The sequence below is a fragment of the Camelus dromedarius genome, chromosome 30 (genome assembly GCF_036321535.1).
Source record: "Camelus dromedarius isolate mCamDro1 chromosome 30, mCamDro1.pat, whole genome shotgun sequence".
NCBI lineage: Eukaryota > Metazoa > Chordata > Mammalia > Artiodactyla > Camelidae > Camelus > Camelus dromedarius.
Window position 1 is genome coordinate 17,303,225 of NC_087465.1, and position 13,477 is coordinate 17,316,701.

Sequence of the window (13,477 nt, forward strand, 5' to 3'; positions counted from 1 at the left end):
GGAGCAGTGGCAACAAGATAATGTTGCTCCTTGTTGCTTAAATTGGTTACTCTTCTAGCCACGTGCTCTGGAAGGCAAAGCTCTTAGAAGTAGATTTAATAATCTGTTTATAACATTTAGGACTGAGTTTAATATCGGCAATGATTAAAATTTTCACATACAAATGTGAATGTTTATGTGTGTTTTATTTGTTAGGATATTGATAATTATACAAATATTTATCTGCAATTACAATATAATTCTGTTTAGGATTTAGAGCATCAGAACCAACTTGCACAACTCTCTGAAGAATAAATTTGAGAATAAGTCATCCAAAGTGTATTCACAATTTGATTCTTGATGCAATTAAAAATTCCAAGCTTACAACAAATAAAATAACTTTGCTTTGAATTCCTAGAGGAGGAATTTAAACTTGACTGAACATGCTTAAAATCATGTTTCAATAAAACCTCTCATTTAAGTCACTGATATATGTTGTACCAATGCTTATTCACTTCCAAATCCGAAATCTAATAAAATAAAACAAATTTAATTCTGAAGCTGAAGTATTCCATTAGATATTTAATACATATATGCAATATATATATATAAGAATGAAAAGAAAATTATAGGTTAGTAATGTAAAACAAATAATAAATCTAAATACAAGAATAATATATTCCCCCTCCATCAAATAAATACATAAAAATATTTCATGTATCTGTTTTCATTAATAAAATGATGACTGAAATCTTGGTGATTTCAACACAAAGATGTCTTTATTCTTTTAATTTGTGCCAACTAAAAATAATAATAAAGAAAAATAAATAAAGGATTTCTTTTTTTAATGAAATTAAAAAATAGTCCTAAGCCTGTAGCATAATCTATGGATAACAGCTGCCAAATACAGTGCAACTAATTCCAGATTGAGAGAGGATGTCAAGAACATATGCAAATTTCAGCTAAATTCACTCAAAGGACAGATTTGTTTGAAATTAGAAGACACATACCTTTAATTACTTTAACAACCATTTGAGCAGGAAAGCATACTTAAGAGATTGGAAACATGTAAGTTATCTCAACTCGATCACTGTTTAAGCCTGCTATACCTAGTTGAAAACCTCTGGATATTACATGGAATTATAGCTTGGATTGACTTGGAATAGTGAGCTCTAGTGATGTGGGCAGGCCACGAAAGAATTTCTGAAACATGTCCCCCATGACAGAATGGCTTGCAAAGGAAAAGACTTGAAGGTTCAAAAGAGAAGACACTTGAAGACATGTCAGCATTGCAAGAAGAAGAATAGAAATCCAGAAGAAAGAATGTTTCAGGGACTTGTGTTGGCAGTTGTTAATTAACGTCTATGGAACAAAACTAAATAGAAAATCACCTCATAAAAATTATAAAGGAGACCTCCTGCTCACCTCAACTCAAGAGTGAATGTGGGGAAGGGTTCAAGATGGTGGCATAGGAAGATCCTGAACTCACCTCTTCCCAGAGACACTACAAATCCACAACTGTATATGGAACAGTTTCTTCTGAGAAAGACCTGAAAACTGGATGAACAGAACCTCCACAACGAAGGATGAAAGGGCAGCATCAAGATAGATAGGAGAGGCAGAGACACGGTCTTACCAAAACACAAAAGCAAAACAAAAAACCATCCCAGCCATAGCAATTCACAATAGAGAGGAATCTCAGAATGCAGAACTTCTCCTTGAGGAGCACTGGTTTGTGCTCCACATCAGGCACTCCAATCATTAGATCCAGTACAGGATGGACACGACCTCTAAATACCTGTCTCTGAAACCAAATGGGAAATATGTTCAGGAAAACCATAAAACTGTAGGGAACAGAGAACCCGCTCTTAAAGGCTCACACACAGACATACTCGCCCTAGGACCCAGCACAAAAATATCAGTTTGAAAAGAGCCTAGACTGTAGGTGAAGGAGACCCTCTTACTAATCTTGGAGTATCTAGCAGAGAGACAGGAAAATGTTGGAAATGTTTCCAGGGACAGAGACACAGGGTGACAGCATTTTTGCAATCTCTTCCTCCCTGGCTAAGCACAGGGCTGGTAGGTGCCATTTTGGAACTCCCTCTCCAACTAGTGGAGCCAGACTATGTGTGTGGAAGTGACAAAGTGTCATAGTGTCTGATAGCGTCATAATATCCAGAAATAACTTTCATATGTTTGAGAAAAATAATAATAATTATCGTAATAAATACATATAAGTGTGTATATATATAGAGAGAGAGAGAGAGAGAGAGACAGAGATTAAGGCAAATGTGGCAGAATGTTAAGAATTACTGAATCCAGGTGAAGAGTATGCAGATCTCCCTTGTACTATCCTGGCAAATTCTGTATTGCTTAAAATGTTTTCAAGTAAAAAAAAATTAATGAAAGAACACCTAACTGGATTTTAGAAGAAGACAGGAATTTAAATAATGAATTTTTTTTCTTAAAATTTGCTCATTTTTATAGTATAGAAATAATAATCTTGATTTTAAGAAACTTTAGAGGAAAATCAGAAACAAAAGTTTAAAAATAAAAAATAATCATTTCTAAGCACCCGAGAGGGCTATTACTAACATTTTTATTCATTCTATAAAAGTATAATTAACATAATATAAACTATATTCCTTTAAAGGTAAAGTTTAACAAGTTTTGACATATGTATACAGCTGTGAAATAATTACCACAATCAAGGTAAGGAACATATTATTCAGTCGCAAAAGTTTCTTCATTGCCCTTTGTAACCTCTCCTTCCCTCCCTTCACTGCCACCGCTCACCTCCAGGAATACAATGCTCTCTCTGTCAGTATAGACTAGCTTAAGCATTCTGACATTTTATTAGTTTTTTGTCTCAATTCTTCTGCTCATCATAATTATTTTGAGATGCGTCCATGTGATTTTGTATCAATAGCTTTTTTATTGTCATGGATAGCATTCCACTTGATGGACATGCCAAATTTGTTTATCCTTTCACCTGTTGATGGAAATTTGGGTTGCTTCCCAGTTTTGAGCTGTCACAAATAAAGATGCCTGAATGTCCATGTACATTTCTATAGACCTATGCTTTCCTCTCTCTTGGGTAAATACCCATGTGTGCAATGGATGCATCAATGTGGTCAATACATATTTAACCTTCTAGGAAACTGACAAACTGTTTTCCTAGGTGAGTGCACCATTTTACATTTCCACAAGCAGTATATGAGGGCTCCAGGTGCTCCACATTCTTACCAATCCCCCCACATTTAACTTTAGGTGTTCAAAAACTGTGTAATGGTATTTACATTCATTCTATTTTCATTAACCTTGAATATCAATACTCTTAACATCTCCATTCATAAATGAAGAAATTGAGGCATGAAAAGATAAATGATTTGTCTAAGGTAAAAAAAATTCATATGAAAGAAGGTTAGACTCAATCCAGACCTCGGATTCTAATTCCTGTGCTTTAATCCTTAAGGCATACTGCAGAAGATTGGAGATAGAATTGGACTTTGAAAGCTTAGATTCTGATTTCTAGTGAGACGTTTTCACCACACTTTTATGCCCAAGGGAAAAAACCTGGGCTGTGCTGCCAGTGATGCCAGCACTACTTCAGAGACGTGTTCTGGAGGGACACTACTCCAATTTATTTTTAAAGCTTAATTTTTTTGTTGTGAGTTTGTTTCTTAATTTTCTCAAGCCAGGATGGGAGGGAAAACAAAGACTAAAAAAACAATACTAACTATGTATCTGTGTATGAGTGTGAGTGAGTGTGTGTGTGTGAGTGTGTGTGTTTATAAGTATGAAAATACAAGAAGAAAAGGCAAGGCCAGAATCTATAAAGCTAAAGATTTTGATTTTCTCTTAGAAGCAAGGGAAAGCAATTGAATGATTTTGAAAACATAGTTGAAATAATCAGATTTGTGTGGCTACTAGGCTGTTCAAATAGAACAAAGGAGAAATGGTAGTGGCTCAGACTGAGATGATGGCAATGAATATGAAGAAAAATATATATATGTGTATATGTATGAATATATACACACATATAGAAAGTGAAGAAAAGTAAGGAACTGAAGATCATTCCTAGGTTTTTGTGTTGTATGGATCATAGTACCAAGGAAGAAGGGATTTCCAGGATGGAACGGCGTGGAAGAAGAAATAATTGAAGTTTCCATTTTAGACAGGTAAATTGCAGAGATGCCAAGCAGTGTATCTCCAATTTCCCCAAGGAAAAGAATCACCTGGGGAGCTTATTATATATATGGATTATCACATATTCTGCCATAAATTCTGGTTCAGTAGTCTGAGTTGAGCACAAAGTGCTGGATTTTTTTCACACTACAGGGGGAAAAAAAGAATATAGAAGATCTCTATCAACAGATACAGAGTGATTTCCAATATATTAAAGGCAGAGTTCAAAGGAGTATAGTGTGCTATTTTTCATGTAAGAAAACGCATGTATCTACTCATCAGTGCAAAAAGAAATGCAAGAAGGATAAACCAGAGACTAGTGTGACTAACGTCTCAGGAAGCAGATGGGAACTGGGCAGAAAGAAAGGAAGAATAGGAGTGAGGTAGAAAGAACGAGGAGGGGATGACACTTGAATATGCCTTTTTTTTTTTAACAGTTCTGACCAAATCTATGAGCATTTTTTGCATAGACAAGTAAACAAATAATTAAAATCATGCAGGATTTGAAAGGATCACCAACTGGATCACAAACAGTAACAAATAAACCTAAGATTTTTACAAATAAATAACAAAATCACACTGAAGGAGGCAGGGAAGAACTGACCTAACTAACCCTGGAAAACAGCATTTTAATATACTGTAATTAAAAATACACTTAATATACACTGAAAAGCTAAAGACAAAAAGAACTGTACACAAGTACTGAATTTGTTAGTAAATTGTTTTTTCATAAGTGTAAAGGTCAATGATATTAAAGTATTTTATGTGTATTCCAGAACTGAACAAATATGTAAATAGATTGTAAATAGGAGAATTAGGTTTCTAATTGGTAGAGAAAAAAGTTACAAATAAGGAAAGGATAAGGAAGGCTAGAATAAACCTTTTGGTGTTGAATTGGAATCAAGGTATCAGTTTGAACTCATGTATCAATTTGAAGTTACATATGTATGTGTACGTGTGCCTGTGTGGGTATGCACACACACACACACACTAGATAAATATGAAAATAGACAGATATATTTGTATATGTGTATGTATTTGTATATGTGTTGTTAGCTCTATCTGCTAAAAGGGCAATGGAGTAGCTTAGGTAGTAATGGGTACACTTCATACCAACATGCTGGTTTCTAAATACCATTATTAATGCAGGGAAAAAGAATGTCATGGAGAAATGACTGATACAAGACTAGGACAAGGTAAAGTAAAAGATGGTCTGGAGCATTTTGTGGTGCCAGAAAGTAAAGTACTACTCCAAAAATTGAATGGCCACATAGGAAAAACACAGAAGACAGCCTGAAGGAGTATCAATGACCAAATGTGGAACACTGAGAAACAAAATAATTAGTGATAGTAATGGATTTTAACCCATAGACTAGAGTAGATATCCACAAGTTCACACTGATATATATATACACACACACATACATACACACACATATACACACACACAATAACCAAGTAAATACATAAATGAAGGAGAAGAAAAAAAATCTTCCTTACAGTCAAATTATAGTTAATAAATGTAGAAGGAATGATCAGAATTGGAAATGATCGTTCCTCAAACGCCACATAATTGTTGGAGCCAGGAAGTATTGATGAATGCTAAAATTAATGTGGGAAAATTAAACAAAAAGCAGGATACTTAAACAACCTCAAATAATTACAAAAAAGGAAAAATAGCAACTTTCCAGCTATCATTATAATCAAGTCATCAAAGTTACCATCACCAGTGATGAGACATGCAGACTTCTTGCTCCTCTAATGCAGTGCACTGAAAAGGGCATGGCATCTCTCCTGAAGTGTTCTTGTCAAGAAATACATATCCTCAGTCTAAACATGAAAATACCAAATAAACCCAAACAGAGACAAATTCTACAAAATGACTGGCTAGGATTTTCCACTAGTTCAAGGCCATAAAAGACAAAGAAAGACTGAGGAACTATCCTAGACTGGAGAAGAATGAGGAGCTATGGCAAGTAAATGCAACAAGGGACCCTATATTTGAGCCTGGGCCACAAGACAATAGGCAGTATCTGAATGTGAGTCTATAAATTTGTTAATAGTATGATGTCATTGTAAACTTCCTGGTTTCAATCATTGTACTATGGTAATAAAAAATGTTAACATTTTGGGAAACTGGGTAAAGGGTATTACAGGAACTCATAATGCTATGTTTGAAATTTTGCTGTAAACAAAATTTGATAACACAGTTTTGTAAAAACTCAGTTTGGACACTTCTGAACGGCTCTCTCATGTCCTCCTGGAAGAAAGCCCCTTGTTTAGGGATAATACTGATTCAGTGGGGGAAATAAGATTTGCACAGGAACAGTCCTGACATTTGTAGAGTGTGGCACAGGAAACAACTTCAAATGGCCATCTCAAGACATCATATACTTAAGTGTCACCATGAGTGGCACGTGTGAACTATACAAATTTACGAGGAGTTGCGAAACCATAGAATCATAGAGTTTTCTCACTGTAAAAAGGCTCTGCTTTTCCGACTTCTTAACTTCAACCTCTGCTAAACCACTTCAGTGACAGGGAGTTTATGATTGTAAAATGCAGTCTACTTTGTCGCTAAGAAGTTCTAGTTGTTAAAATAGTCGTCCTTTTACCAACCTGAACCTGGCTATCGGGCTAAAACCTTCAGCCACCCGGGCTAAAAGCTTCAGCCACCACCTAGCTCCCTCCTGGCCTTATCTCATCTATTCCCAGTTCCTTCAGGTAATTATCATATATTTTAGATCCCAGACACTGTACTGAATTGGCCACTTTCTTCAGCATAATTGCTCATTTGTTGAATGTGATGTTTTAAGACTAAAAGGAGTTGTTTGCTGTTTTCTGTAAAATATTCAAACATAAAATTTCCAATCAACCAACAACTCTTCACCTAACATGACTCATGTACACCATTGATAAGTAAAATTAAAAATTCAAATTATTTCATTCTTAAGAAGTGATCAGAGCACATACATATCTGTAATGTGCAGGAAATGTAAATTTTCTCTCTGTGCATCTGTAACACTGCCCTGTTGATGCTGCCTAGCAATGTGTGTGGGATATCCTGCTGCTTACTAAGAAGTTAGACATGAAAAAATATTCTTTGTTCCAAACAGATATACATATATGAATTTTTATTCTCTGTTTTTGTGTGTATCTCACTTGTACTATTCATCTATGTGCACTCAAGTGCATTCACCAAACTGCATCATATGCTTCAAAGTAGATCACTTCAGCTTTTATGAGATTATTATACTTATTAACCAATATTTGAGCCCTTAATATGTGCCAGTCATTTTAGCCTGTTAAGCACAGAGGTCCAGAGCATGGAGTTGAAGTGTACTCACTTAATTTGAGCAAATTACTTAATCTTTCTAAGCCTTCATGTTTGTACGTGTAAAATGAGAATAATTACAATATTGAACTCATAAGGTAGGTGGTAGAAAACATCTAGGTGTTAAGAGCTCATTTCCCTACCTGACGACAAGTATTCATTCATTGTTAACATGATGGTGATGATGATGAAAGTGATGCAGCTACCAGCAGGTGTCCCTATTAGGCCTGTAAGAATGGGTGAATAAGCCACAGGATCATGCCTGTGTGCATTTCCTTTCTAAGGCTAGGCTGCCTTTGCCTTCTCACCTCCGGTTCCCATTCCTCATGTGTTTAAAGATCTCCCAAGATAGTTCAGGTCCTCTCGTCTATGAAGCTATTCTGAACTACTTCTCTAGAATAAACTTAAAATAACTTGCTAGCATTTCTATCAATTTATATCAAGTACAAACTTCTGCAGTGGAATGTATGACACTTTATTGCAATTTTTGTCTCTACATCAGCTTGCAACTCTTTTGAGGAAAGAAACTGGGTCTTATTCCCAGAACCTAAACCAGTACCAGCTCATGTCATAAATGCTTAGTTAAGTTATTTTTTCCAGTATGTTAAGGAAAACTCTTATTGAAAATTCAGACTTGTTGATGTTCACGCAGTCTTAAGAATGGACTTTCTCATAACTTGTATAAATCTGTATGTAGCAAGTGAAATTAATCAATGGCAAGCTTTATTTATATTTATGTAATCTTAAACTAATTTAAAAAAAGCCATCTGATCCTTCCGGGTTAAGCTAGAGACATTAAGCATTTTAACATTATATAAAGGAGAGACTGACTAGCTTTCTTTCACAATTGTATATTCTCATATTTTAAAATAATGTCAAAATTTTAACTTTTTTAACTATCTTCTTCTTCCAGATTCAGCTAAAGTGTGGCTCTTAACATAAGCCCAAGTTTTGAAGCTACTAGAAGAAGGTAAACACCTAGTGATTTCAACCGCTTTTGGTCAGCCTCAGGGTTTCATCAGAAATAATTCCTATTGACCACAATATCTGCACTTTCAGTCTTTTTTTCCCCTACCAAAAACAAGAAAAAAGTTCAGCGACAGTTCCAGAAACATCCACAAGGGGGCAAACATGCTTTATACACACAATGAAGAGAAACTTGGTAATAAACTAGTTACACTGAGGAAAAAATGGAAGTGGAGTTAATAGTGACATTTGACCCATATTAGAAAGGAAACACTGCTACATATGCTTTAAAGATAAGATGTTTGTTTAATGTTTACACTTTACTCCTATTTTCAGTGCCAGAGGAAGCACTCCTGGGGGTTGGAGCCAGGTGTAACAGACTAATGTCTCTTCACAGAGAAGCAAAGCACTTGAAATCACTGCAAGCTGTTATACAAATTTCTATTCTAAAAACTTTAAAATTAAAAATAGTCTTGTAAAATTCATTTCTGAAAGACTTTATCAAAAATGCTTACCTCATCTCAGATAATGTCATCGACTTAAGGATCAAGAAATTACAGACAGGAATTCAGCTGAAAGAAACACACAGAGATCCTGTGTAACTGAGTGAACTGTGGGGGTTATCACTGTGTTTGCTCTTGTCATAATTGTCAGTCAAGATTTTCAGCTCTTGTGACCCAGACATACAGCTAAAACCAAGTGTAGTGCTCCAGGCCTAACTCCTCAATTCTCTGCCTCTCCTGATTAGAGTCCACGGTCCATCATTAGAATCACAATTCCATGTAGACTCTGTGAAGTTCCTCGGCCCTCATTCTCAGTTCTGTTGGCCTTGCAAAATGCCCGACCTAGTGAAATAGAATCTTAGGCCAACTCAGCCACTGTGCCAAGCCCCTAAACATGGCTGGATTATAAAACAAGCAACAGCGCTAACTGATCTCATTTAAATTCATGGCCACTTACCCCTTGTGAACTTAGTGCTTACTGGAAAACTGACTTCTTAATTCTCTTTTCTTCTGTTCTAGACGACAATTTCATAACTCCTCTTTCTTTACATCTACAACATCTCTTTATCTAAATTCTCAGCTGCTTCTTATTTCACTCTCAGTACGGGAGGGATCAGAATAGAATATCCATAAGCTCCTAACATCAAGTCTGCTAACCTACCTGGGTCTACCTGAAACCACCTGTTCTACCTTCCATCCTAATTTAGCAGAAGAAATGTTTGTCCTCTAAATCTAAGCCCTCCACTCTGCACTCGATGTCTCCCCTCTTGAGGGATTTCTCTTCTACTGTGTCTCCTCTTCCCTGCACCTGAAGGAGTACAAAGCAAACTGAAAAACTGACTTCCCTGAGGCGAAAACCATTTGCTGATTTGTTCTTTTCTGAGAAACACTTTAACCAGAGGCTATGTTCCAGGAAGGAGATAACAGGCTGATAATCTCAGAAGAATGGGCAGACCCTCCCGAGTTCCTCCTGAAGATTTCTTGAGGTTAAGAGGAATGGAGCACCCTATAAAATGCCTTGATTTTTATCACCTTTTCTGCTCCATCCAGTTTTTCTATAAAACCTCAAGGCCCCAACCCCGAGATGGGCTCACAGTCTTTAAGGCACTAGCGTGCTGTGACTCCCCTTGCTGGATGGAGCAAAAAAGCTGCTCTTTGCTCCCAAAACTCTGCCTCTGAGTTTGAATTCACTTTTCGGGGTGCAGTGACCGATTTTTCCGTAACACATCTTCCATTATTTGCCCTCTACTAGATGTTCCTATCAGTATACAAAGATCTAATGTTTCTCATTTTAAAGGAAAAAAAAATTCTAATCATTGCCCCACGCTCTGCTCCTTTTTATAGCAAAACTACTCAAAAAAGATAGCTCTACTTAACATTTCCACTTTTTCTCCCACTTACCTATTTCTGCCCTCTCCACTACATAGAAACTTTTCTTCTCAACGTTATCAGTTACATCTATGTTTCCAAGTCCTATCATCTTAATTTATTAGGAGGACTAATATTCACTCCCTCTTCCTTCTTACAGCTTTCCACTTGGCTCATGGGACAGTTCCTCTTATCTTCCTGCTCACTTCTTCCCATGCCCTTCTCGTACCCTCCTAGAGAATCCTCTACATATCGGAGTATCTTACGGCTCAGTCTTTCAAAGTCATCTATCATCCGCCTATACCTACTTACAAAGTGATTTCATCTCAAAGACTTTTCATACCATGATGATTTACTAACTTTCATCTATAGCCATGCTATCTCTTGCTGCTGAATTTCGGACTAGTATATCCAGTTGTCTGCTTCCAGGATTCACTAAGATATGACAGGCATCACAAACCTAGCATGTCCGAAAACAAACTCCTAGTCCCCTAAAGATGTCTCCTGACCATTGCCTAAAAGGCCCTAAATGATTTCCACTTACCTACCTTTCTAACCTCATCAATTTCCCCTTTGGTCATTTCACTACAAACAAAACTAACTTGCCCATCTCTGAAACACATAAAGCAGAAGCCCGTCTATCTGCATATGCCAAACCTCTTTTTCAATGTATTCATGGCTTGCTCCCACACTTCTTCCAAATCTCTGCTCAAATGTTCCCTGACCACCCTATATAATCGCCCCACCCTTGCATCATTACACTGCTCCTTCATGGTCCTTTCCACCAACTACATCTATGCATTTATGCTCATCTCCTTCCACTGGAGCATAAGATCCATAAGGAAGAGATTCCTTTGTTCACTCCTGTGTCTCCAGTGCCTAGAACAGCAGCACATATTAGACACCCCATTAATATCTGCTGAATGAATATCAGTTTGCCTGATGACCAAACAACAGTTCATTGAAACTTACTTTTTAATCACATTTAAATTTCCTTTTTTTTATTAAATTGGATTTGAAAAAAATGAATAATTACAGGGACATAATTCTTTATAAATACTACTCAATAATCTACCGATTACAATCAAAAAGCTTTCTGTAGAGTCTACTTTTCTGCAGAAGGGATGTATTGGTTTCATCAAACTCTTTAAAAGACCTAAAATTAAAAAAATTCAGAGTATTGCCAAAGTGGATGGTTTTACTTCATGACCCCACATGATGATGCTTTACACAAGGGTTTGTTTGAGAATCTCTTACATCACACTATTGAATGTATCATATGCCATTTACCAAGCATGTCACTTAAGCAAATATGCATTTCACAACTAAGTCTAGAGTTCCAATTACAGGATACTACCTGTCTTACACTGATACGTCAGTCAGCTCCTACCAGTAAAAACAACGTGAATTCTTAGCAATGTCTAAAGACACAGATGCTGTTCTGTTTGTAGTCACTACTCTCCTTTCACGTTCCTATCTCTGTCACAGATATTCAATATCACATACCAAGCTTCATGTGAACGATCATTTTCTCGCACTGTTGTATCAATGTTTTCATATTAATGCAGGAAATTTTTAGTCTATCTGTAATTCCTTGAATGCAACTCTATTTCTGTTACCATAGCTTTGTTTTCCCTGAATTACGTCTGTGCATATTTTACATGATGTACTTTCTGACCTCATTGACAAAGTAGATGTTTATCATAAAATTTAAGATTTCTGTAGAGCATGATTAATCAACACACACAAAGGTGCTATTATTATAAAAATTCTTCTCTACCCTTTCACGTAAGTCAAAGTTACATAAAACAATATTGATTATTGTGCATTAAGTGCCCAATTCTTTCTAGTAAACTAAATTCCCAGCTTTAGGCAGACCCCCCATGTGGTGATAAGAGCGTGAAACCTGGCAGTCAGTGGGTGACAGACGCTGGGCCAAATCACCCTGACAGCTCCTCTCCATAATAAATCTGAGAACCTAATCTCTGCTACATTGCTAATGGCTGCTAATGAGATACTGAGTACTCAGTCACTCGTCTTGATAGTGTTTTTGCATTTAAATGGGACCTTTCTGGAAGGACTCCTTAACCTACAGGGGTGGTTTGAATGCTGGCAGCTTTCATACAGGGCCTCTGGCTCTGGTTTCAGAGTGTCATTGCAGAGACTTATGATATCATTAGGGTGTTTGATCTCTAACTCCAGCATATCAGAAAGGAAGAATTGCAGACCTTCAAGTCATGATCTGAAGATTGTTTTGTTTTGTTTTTAAAAGGATTGTGCAATGAAAAGTCATGGAGTAAAAAATTGATCTCTTTCACGTCACTCTAGTCACTACTCATTAAATTAAATTATCTGGCCTTCTGGTGTGTGTCAAGTTCCAAGCAGACAAAATCAAACCCAATATGTTGACGTAAGACATTTCTCATTTCTTTTTTTTTCTTTTTCTTTCTAGTTCCCTTATGCCTCTCACTATGGTGTAGAATCTGAAGCAGTTCATTCCTGCCATTGAACATCTTTAATTTTTGTCTTTTCTCTAGCACCATCAACATCAGTTGTCCTCCATGAGTAGAAAGAATCTGGTAAGAGTACTTTGATGGTTGAAGGAACCTAAGTTATCACGAGAAACTGTCTAAACCTCCAGTAAGTCTGGCTTCACAGAATGCAAACTCTACCAGGAAGGACAATACAATATGTTCTGGGACTGTCCCAGATCACCACACTAATTCCCCGCTGCCTCACATAAATTGAAAGAAAAGATTAAACATCTACGTTCACTCTTAAGGACAAGCCTATGTAATAGCCATTGCTCTCCTTATTTCAAAAATGAGACACAGTAGGGTTATGAATGGAAAGATCCAAACCTTTGTCTGTTGACCTACAAAACCCCTGACCTTCAGAGTCATCCTAGTCTTCTGGTTCCCCTCATCTTCTCATTCCCCCTTAACTTTATGTGAATCTTTACCTCCAACACCTGACACCTAGCAAGCCCTTCAACTAAACTAGCATGTTCTCTCTTCAAAGGTATTTAGAACTTTAAAGGAGTTAGAAGCCTGCTCAAGTGGACAAAGATAACATTTATCAAGTATGAGCTCCCCGTAACATCTGTACCAGGCATTTCACATCATCACACTCATCACAG